The sequence below is a fragment of the Corythoichthys intestinalis genome, chromosome 9 (genome assembly GCF_030265065.1).
Source record: "Corythoichthys intestinalis isolate RoL2023-P3 chromosome 9, ASM3026506v1, whole genome shotgun sequence".
Classification (NCBI taxonomy): domain Eukaryota; kingdom Metazoa; phylum Chordata; class Actinopteri; order Syngnathiformes; family Syngnathidae; genus Corythoichthys; species Corythoichthys intestinalis.
The window spans coordinates 46,844,238-46,853,813 of record NC_080403.1 but is presented as its reverse complement, the minus strand read 5'-3'; the positions used below and the strand labels follow the sequence as shown (position 1 = coordinate 46,853,813).

At 34.9% G+C, this 9,576-nt stretch overlaps 1 protein-coding gene across 4 annotated transcripts in view; it reads left to right on the top strand.

Moving 5' to 3' along the window:
- The first annotated feature begins 5,216 nt into the window (after nt 1-5,216).
- The window catches only part of LOC130921953 (phosphatidate phosphatase LPIN2-like), a 29,328-nt gene continuing 24,968 nt past the window's right edge, over nt 5,217-9,576 (top strand). For 2 of the 4 annotated variants that reach the window (XM_057846346.1, XM_057846344.1), the window contains exon 1: nt 5,243-5,280. The gene's annotated coding sequence lies outside the window, so the exon portion shown is untranslated. Of the gene's footprint in view, nt 5,313-9,576 lie in introns of all 4 variants that reach the window. The other 2 variants (XM_057846343.1, XM_057846345.1) reach the window with 2 other exon arrangements.

The window sequence follows — 9,576 nt, the reverse complement described above, 5'->3', positions numbered from 1 at the left end:
TGTTGTGAAAAGATGCAGGGACTATGTGAGCATCAGTGTCTGAATTGGAAGAACAGTGGTTCCCTTAAATAGACACTCTGCTTTGCCATCACTGTGACATAAACATGCTGTGAAACCCATGATTTATGCCATGGCTGCACACTTCCCTTCATGGTTAAGCATCTACTTTGCAGCCCGAGAATGTTAAAAGAAATACCCATGTTGAAAACTGTACTTTAAATATAGCACTACCAAATGATCATACCACTACAACTAACCTCTACTGCTGCTACTACTGAAAAATATCAAATTTGTTTTCTAAGGTCATCATTATACAATTACTGTTCCTAACAATAAATGCAACTATGAAATGTTTGAAATTATTTTCAATCAATTTGTATTTATTTAATACTTTGCTTACTAATAACCAGGGGTGAAAGTGGTTAGAATGTCTTGCCGGAACTCCCCGACGTGAAGCTCGCCACGGAGCCAGAAATTTTATTTATTTATTTATTTTCTTTCATGGTGTGTGTGTGTGTGTGTGTGTTCAAACCTCCTAAACTACTGAAATGCAAAGAAAACTGTTTTAGCACAGTTATTTCTATTACACAAACAACAACTGATTTTCATTCAAAATTGTATTTTTTCAATGATTTGCAAAATAAAAGTTGACAAAAACAGCAATAACCCCAACCTTCATCTCCTAATTTTTATTTTCCCTCGTTTTCTCACATACTAAATGCCAAATCTCAATTTTAACTACTTAAGAACATAGGATGTATAATACAATTGAAGTTAATGGAAACATTTACTTTTTTTTGTTTTTGATAATAAAGATGTAAGTAACATACATTCAGAAAAATAAGTACAAATGACTTATATTATGCAGGGTGAAATGGAATATATTTTGAAGATCGCGCAAACATTGAGTTTTTTAAATCAGAAGGAAATGAATAAGTAGCCTAACATAAATGAACAAATATAAGTCCAAAGTGCACATTGACAGCCAAGATGTTCTGAACCTCCCTATCAGAGCAAATAAAACTAAATACGATAAATAAGCCTCCTCAACTCTTTCGTTGCTCTTAAAGATTTGATCCATTTTATGTTGCATTGCCATTCTTTTGTAGCATCATTCAACAACCTTTTTTTTTTTTTTTTTATAACACTTGTGTATGTAAATCTGATGTTGGTAGATTGTTTTCTTCTTGGAGATGAAATCCATGTGTGACAGCTTAGCATTTTTTTTTTTACATAGCGTTTTGACAGTTGCCGTCATATTTTCGAAATCAAAGCACCGTGTACTGGAACAGCATTCCGGCCCTGAATGTTATACCGGAACTGCGTTCCTGACCGTTATGGCCCACTTTCACCCCTGCTAATAATAAGGCAATGGCAACTTTTCTGTTTGACATAAATGTGGCGCAAAACACAGACAAGACTGAAAAAGCAGTTTCTGCCCTTGCAACCCTTTAAAAAATAAACTGCTGTATTTTAACCAAAAGAACTGTTGTGTTTGATAGAACAATATGTCTATATGCTGCCATAGTAGAATCATGGCGTATTAAGCCCCCGAACGATTTTTAATTTGTCCCTTTTACCCTGGAAACCCCCTTTTACAGAAGTCGCGCAACCGCTTTTGTTTCAACCTAGCCATAAAAAGAAGGTATGAAATCGTATTTATTATTCGAAATGTCTGTCATTTTTAGCTGAAAATCATTAATTGATGTCTAATATTTAGTTTGAAAAAAAAAAAAAACGACTTTAAAAAACTATTCACTCGCATATTTTAAACTTTTAAACAAATTACGTCTCAATGAAAAAATTGGCGTCAGTAAAAAAGTCACGGATATCTACCTCATAGCTATCGCTTAATTGTATTTTTTTCATTACTGTCGCATTTTCCGCAATATGTGAGATGATAAATAATTGATCCAAACAAAGAAAAAAAACGTTTAAACGGGTAAATATATGAAAAAGAAAATCTCGACTACTCCTTGATGTCTGCGATTTCTGCATCGCAACCCTTGTGATATCACCATGTTTCACCCATAAAATCCCCCCCAAAATCCCACTGTGGCCCTTCACAGCTGTGTCTTGACACTCAGTGATAGATGCAACATGGAGTTTTTGGATCGAAACAAGGTAAGTACGCGATAATATCTCGTTAAAGTCATGGCGTCTGTAATTCTGCTCTGGCGGGCTCTCGCCTGCAGATAGTTGCTGTTTAAAAAAAAATATTTATCTTTTTTAAATGTCCAAAATTGTTCTTCCCCCAGAAATGTGAGATTTTAAGCTTTCCAATGATGTATCCCACATGCATATCGGACAATTTTGAAATTTGGCCAAATTGGGGGTCTCAGAGCAGAACTTCAAGTCACCTGAGTGTTTTCCGCCATGTGTATATATGGGGCAAGTCATGGCATTTGAACGAAAGAAGGTCTTTTTTTTTTTTTCTGACTGACTATTGTCAATAAAGAGAAAAACAATTCACGGTCATAATACTGACCCTAAGGGATGCATGAACAGAAAAATAAATAGATAATCAGTTCAACTCAATCCAGCGGTTAAAAAATGCATCGAATTTTCGTTACAGACGCTCAAGTTTATTAGAACATTAAATGAAAATTTCGGATTAGAAAAAAAAAAATAGACGATACAAAACACTTAATGGCCTTGGACCAAAATGCATGCTTGACTTGTTAGATTCCTATGAGACATCTAGACCCCTAAGGTCATCTGGAACCGGTCTTCTGCATGTTCCAAGAACAAGAACCAAGCAGGGTGAGGCAGCATTTAGTTATTATGCTCCTCACCTCTGGAACAAGTTACCTGAACGTCTGAAGTATGCTCAAACTATTTGCTCTTTTAAATCAGGGCTAAAAACGCTCAATCTACTTGTTTTCTATTCCTCTTGTGCTTATCTCCATAGCTGATTTCAATTATTATTATTAGTAGTAGTTTTTGTTTTATTTTTATTTATTTATTTTTTGATTGTCTTGGTTTTTGCGTTGTATTGATTTAAATGGGATTTTTATGATCTTCATGTGATGTAAAGCACTTTGAATTGCCTTGTGTTGAATTGTGCTATATAAATAAATTTGCCTTGCCTTGCCTCCATTACCTACATTATGGATGGACAGGATAGTTTTATGGGCTATTGGACAGGGTTTGATGAAATTTCTGCGCCTAACATTTTGAAGTAAGACTAAACAATACATTCAGTACATAGGAGAGTTTTGGTAATGACTGATCAGAAATCAATACACACAACAAAGTAAGTTTCTTGCTTTTTCAATGTGATAATCATTGCACAGTATTACTAGATCACTTCAAGAGCACCTTAACTAGTGATGGAGGAATGCCACGCGACCTAGATATGTGCCGATCACAGGTTTCAAGGTATACCGTGGTATAAAAACGTCATGGTTTCAAAACCGCAAAAATTTTCCGTCATACCATCCCTATGGTATTAGCTATTTTTTATGTCCCAAAAATGGAGTGAGAAATCAATTGCAGCTGCAAGGCTCAAACCTCCCCCACCATTTGTTTCTCCGTGTCAGAGAGTCAGCTGTGCTACCCAATGGCTGGAGGAGGTGAAACTCCTGAACCTTTCCACCCCCACTGAAAAAAACGAAATCGCTGGGAATACATATACAGAAAAGTTACAGACGGCCGCGGCTCAGAGGAGGAGGGCGAACCGACATGTAAAACATGTTTGCAGAGGGTGGCTGCCGAGGAGGCAATACCTCCAATATGATTTCGAATTTATACAAAATTAAAAGTTAGTAAACACTGTCATCAACGTTTCTCATAAGCTACGAGAGTTAACTCCAGCATGTTTAGTGTGTCTAGCGGAGGTAAAACGTGCTTATTTTGTCTTTGGCAACTGTCTTTGTTGAAAAAGAGTGTGTGTATAATGTAAACATGATACGAGTCATACACACGTGCTTTTTATGGAAAATAATTCAATTATTTTTTTTCTGATGCTAATAATTTTGAGCTTTGGCTTTAGGCTCACCTAAAGCACTGCATTTATTTTCATTTTATTTATAATATTTCAGTTTTTTTTTGTTGTTGTTGTTATTTTTGTTTCAACTTAACATTTTACTTATGTTCAGATTTGCTAATGTTTTGACAACTAAAAATCCTGTTCAAAGGAAATGTTTTTTCTTTTTATCCCCAAACTAACACATTTTAGAGCTGTAATTGCAATACCGTGAAACCGTGATATGTTGGCTTAAGGTTATCATACCGTCAGAATCTCATACCGGCACATGCCTAGCCACGTCACCAATCAAACATATTACGGATTTCAGAGATAACTGCCATTTACAAAACCAAGTGACTAGCATCCTACACCAGAAATTAAAATCTCAAGTATAGTGGAGCTAATTAATAGTAGAAAGATGTTAGGCTATTACCACTGTATGAATAGTTGCTACTACAACTTTATTATTCTACTACTAGATTTCACTCCCATAATTTAATGATTTGGAGCGAATAAAACCTGTCCTGTCCAAAACGGCATTTTAGAAAAGTACTCATCTTTTTGTGACAATTTAAAATTTATTTTATACATGATATCGTCCTGTGTACCTTCCCCCTCAATTCTCGCTTGAAAAAAAGGGCCAACAAGCACTGTACTGTAACAATTCTTTGAAAGAGCTGAAGTTTACAGATCCAGTAACACCCTCTGCTGGATAACTATCATATTTTGAAACTTTCACACAGATACAATACTGTTTTAACCAAGTACCGCGATCATGGGTAACCTTAAAACACGGTTTCTTCCAAAGTGTTCATATAAATAAATAAAATCGTACTTTGTTTGCATTTATGCATGTGTTTATTGATGTCGTTTATATTTTCTATATTTAATATTTTTTCGTCACAGAGTTCAGGACAAAGAAGTATGATTTCATAGTCTGACTCACACAAAAACAAAAGGATGGTTGAGCAAAAGTGACGTTATGTCAAACGCCTGGTCGAGCCAAGTAGGTCCTAGATAACAAAAAAAAAAAAAATGGCGTGTTGTATACTATGAAGCTATTCCTGTTGGAGAGTAATATATTTATGCCAACCTAGTATAAAATACTTACATTAATGTTTTCTGAGATAAAAACGATATCATACTTGTCTTCAGCAAAGGCACTTTTTTGTTGACATATGAAAATAGTGGGCGGTCTACACGCTTTTCTGGCTTTTCATTGGCTGCTTGTGTCACGTGCATTGGGACTACACCCGGAAGTATCCAGGATCATGGCTGACACTTTTACGAGCTGAACGTCGCCCCGAAAGGTGATATTTCAGTTACACTTTATTCACCTGTGGTAAGCGAGTTAACAGTTTCTGATTGTCCTACACTTTCAGATTTTAAAATGTCAGTGTGTTCCGAATTTCTTCACGTTAGCTTGCTACTGTAACATTTTGGACGATTGTTGACGTTGCCGCTTACATATGACATATGCCTTTGAAAATGTAGTGAATAGCCATCATAAACTTGCTCTCGCAATATTGTAATACAGGACGTGTCATAAAGTTATCTTATCATTTAATACATAATTTTATTTAGTTTGAAAAAGTATTGTTGTACGCCGAGAGTAGAGTTCAAACACAATCAGGATGACTGTAGTTTGTGTTGTGTATACATACTATGCTAATATAGTACCAAACAAGTGTTTGATACGTGAGCAAATTTCCCCCATGAAAAACGTGTTGTATGCACTCAGACACATGCATAGCACAGGTAAAAACAGAAAAAAAAAATCTTTGAGCAATATGACTTGATGTATCAAAAATACATATTTATGAGGGGGGGGGGGGGGGGGGGGGCAACGGACCACCAAAGTTCAAATAATTGGAATTTTCTGTCAATTATTTAATGGATTGATCTTCATGGGTTTAAGTGAAACAAAAAAAGTTGGATTAGAAGCCGTTCTAAATAAATTGCCAATCTGAGTCGTATTGCCATTAAATGGGCATTACGAATTGATGAGCGTCTACTGAGAAGTGAATGTAATAACAGTATAACAATGAAGCCTTAAATGCTTGAAATCAACCACAGAAACTATTTAGACTAGGATGGGTATTTGATTTTGTATGTAATTTATTGGCTCGATTGTTGGAAATTGTTAATTTTAATTTATTGTTCTCTGGCCAGTTTGTGTGACCATCGCAGTGTTTAAACTAGGTCCCCAATCTGATTATGTGATCGGAAATCGGACTGATTGGAATCGCGTGAAATGGATCGGGTTTTTAATTTTAAAAAATAATTTTAAAAATTAAGAGCTGAAAAGTAACAAAATAATTCAGAAATACCATGGCATTGCCAAAAGAACAAAAATATCTACGTTTTATTCTCCGCAATAGGACTGCAGCAATCGATTATTTAGGTAATCAATTAATTTATTGATTAGTTTGTTCGAATAATCGAGTAATTAAATTACAGACATTTAATGCCTTGTAGAATAAATTTTTGGAGATTTAAAATGAATGAAACAAAGTGTTTAAGCTTGCAATAACTTATTTTGGCTTGCGAAGATTGCACTTTAAAAAGAGCATTATATGCTAATTCAAAATAAAATTCCTAAGGGTTTCTTCAATCTATGCAGAGTTCCACTTTCATTAGGAAAAATTAAAATACCTAAGCTTAGCCTCAAATGGTATTTAAAAAATAAATAAATGAGGATCTAAGTACAACAAAACAACAGTTGGCTAACTTGCAAGGTAAATGTGTGCTAGCTTAATTGCTATAATATGCTTTTTTTTTTTTTTTTTTTTTTTAAAACAAAGCTCTTAATAAATCATTCAAACACATATTCCCACAATGAAATTCTAAATAAATGGGCTTTTAAACTAATTTACAAATACAAAAACAAATATAAGCTCAAACAAAAACTGAACAGGGGAGCAGTTGGAGTTATGTCATATTCACTGTTGCCGCTAAAGGAATACCTATAAACTAATTTATGATTGCATCCCAAAAAAAAACCATTAGCTCTAACAAAAACTTACCTGAGGTTGTTCTTAACAGGGAGCAGTTAGATTCAGGCCATATTAAATGAGTTATGTCATATTCAATGTTACAACTACAGGGGAGTGTATCCACTCTAATCAGTAAATCTAAATGCAAACACTTACAAAAAAAAAAAAAAAAAACATCACAACGCTACTCTAAATTAAACGAAAACTCGATTCAGCAAAATTTGATGCGAAGCTTTTTTCTAATCGAATTACTCGCGCAATCGTTGCAGCACTACTCCACAGCACTTGTAGAAAAAGCGGAAGAGGAGGTTCTGTAAACGGTACAGTATTGTAACATGTTTGGAACTTTTGTTCAAATGAAAAAAAAAAAGAAAATTCAGGTGACTCGACTCAGGTGCAAAATGACCGTAATTTCCCAAATATAAGGCGCACCCGTGTATAATGCGCACCCCAAATTTACTTGTAAAATCTAGGGAAAATTTTTGTACCCGTTTGTAACATGCACCCTAATTTTAGCACCAATAAATAGAAGAATACAAGAAAACAGAGCTCGTGTACAGATACAGAAATGTCATTTTACTGACTGGTGAAACACAGCACAAGCATAGCACATTGGTAGTTCAAAACATGACCATAAACTGACAATATTTACGGCAATAATATGATTTGACAACTTCTCCAACTTACCAGAATCTAGGAGAAAACAAAACAGATGTGACTTTTCTTTTAAAGGCTGCTGTATAACTTGCTCGTTTCATCATGATCAATAAATGTTTCTTCCATGGATTGATACGGTAAAATGAAAGTGAGAACGTAAGTCGGAAATCCGTGAGAGCACATCGCTGTCGACACGACAGTAACAATAGGAACTATTGTTATTTGGGTTTGAGTTTCCCGAGGGACAGATATAGTTGACGGACACAGGAAGTCTGTGTGCTTATGTTTGTTATGGTCCGAGTTGCGGAGCTGCAATAAACGTTGACTCAAATGAGTTCAAGAAGCTAAATTCCGTGCTTTATGAAGAGTGAAAAAAGCTGAATTTAACACAGACGAAATCATTCGGCCGAAGTATTAGCGAAACAAAATGGTGATGTCACGTACCGTAATGGTCGGCAACGGATCGCCGCATACGTTTCTTCAACACAACGTGGCCGTGTCAATTAAAAAAAAAAATCGGTTATTAGGGCTGTCAAATGATTAAAATTTTTAATCGAGTTAATTACAGCTTAAAAATTAATTAATCGTAATTAATCACAATTAATCGCAATTCAAACCATCTATAAAATATGCCATATTTTTCTGTAAATTATTGTTGGAATGGAAAGATAAGACACAAGATGGATATATATATTCAACATGCAGTACATAAGGACTGTATTTGTTTATTATAACAATAAATCAACAAGATGGCATTAACATTATTAACACCCTGTTAAAGCGATCCATGGATAGAAAGACTTGTAATTCTTAAAAGATAAATGTTAGTACAAGTTATAGAAATTTTATATTAAAACCCTTCTTAATGTTTTCGTTTCAATAAAAATTGTAAAAATTTCAAATAAATAAACTAGTAGCCAGTGTTGTTAATAACGGCGTTACAATATAACAGCGTTACTAACGGCGTTATTTTTTTCAGTAGTGGGTAATCTAATTAATTACTTTTCTCATCTTGGCAACGCCGTTACCGTTACTGAGGACGGAAAGGCATGCGTTACTATGCGTTACTATATTGGTCAAAAAGTCTGAGGGAGACGGACTCACCGAGACAACAGAAAAGAGCAGGAGTTGGGAGGAGGCAAGAAAGTTGTGACGCCGAGCAAACGCGATGCTAGGTAGCTCCAATAATACATGTTGTCGCCGATAGCCTACAAACTACGCCCGCATGTTATGGTAGATATGGTAGACATGGTAGATAACACATGTACTGTGATATAGATATAGATATAACTAGATGCAAAATGACAGACGTGGCACTAAATGCGTTAGTAGACAGCCGCCATCTTAAAGCAGTGACTTTTTAGGACGGCTCTGTTGTAGAGAACCTTCCTAGCGAACCTAAGTAACTTTTTATCTAAAATACTTCTAAATCGGCAAAATCTTGACTTGAATCTTACTTTGCCAAGTAACTAATTACTCTTACATTCAGGTAATTGAGTTACTAACGCAATTACTTTTTGGGAGAAGTAATTTGTAACTATAATTAATTACTTTTTTCAGTAAGATTAACAACACTGCTAGTAGCCCGCCATTGTTGATGACAATAATTACTTACACAATGGGTGCTGCAGCCTATAAAATCAGTCGCACCCAAGCGCCAGCAGAGCGCGGCAAAACTCCATAAAACACAATTAACATGTTGGCATTTCACTACACTGTTATTTAAATTTGTCTGAGCGGAGCATGTGCGTTAATTGCGTCAAATATTTTAACGTGATTAATTAAAAAAATTAATTACTGCCCATTAACGCGATAATTTTGACAGCCCTAATATATACATATATATATATATATATATATATATATATATATATATATATATATATATATATTTCTGTCTCCATCCATGTGCCCGTTTATAATGCGCACCATGATTTTACAAGTTGATTTTGG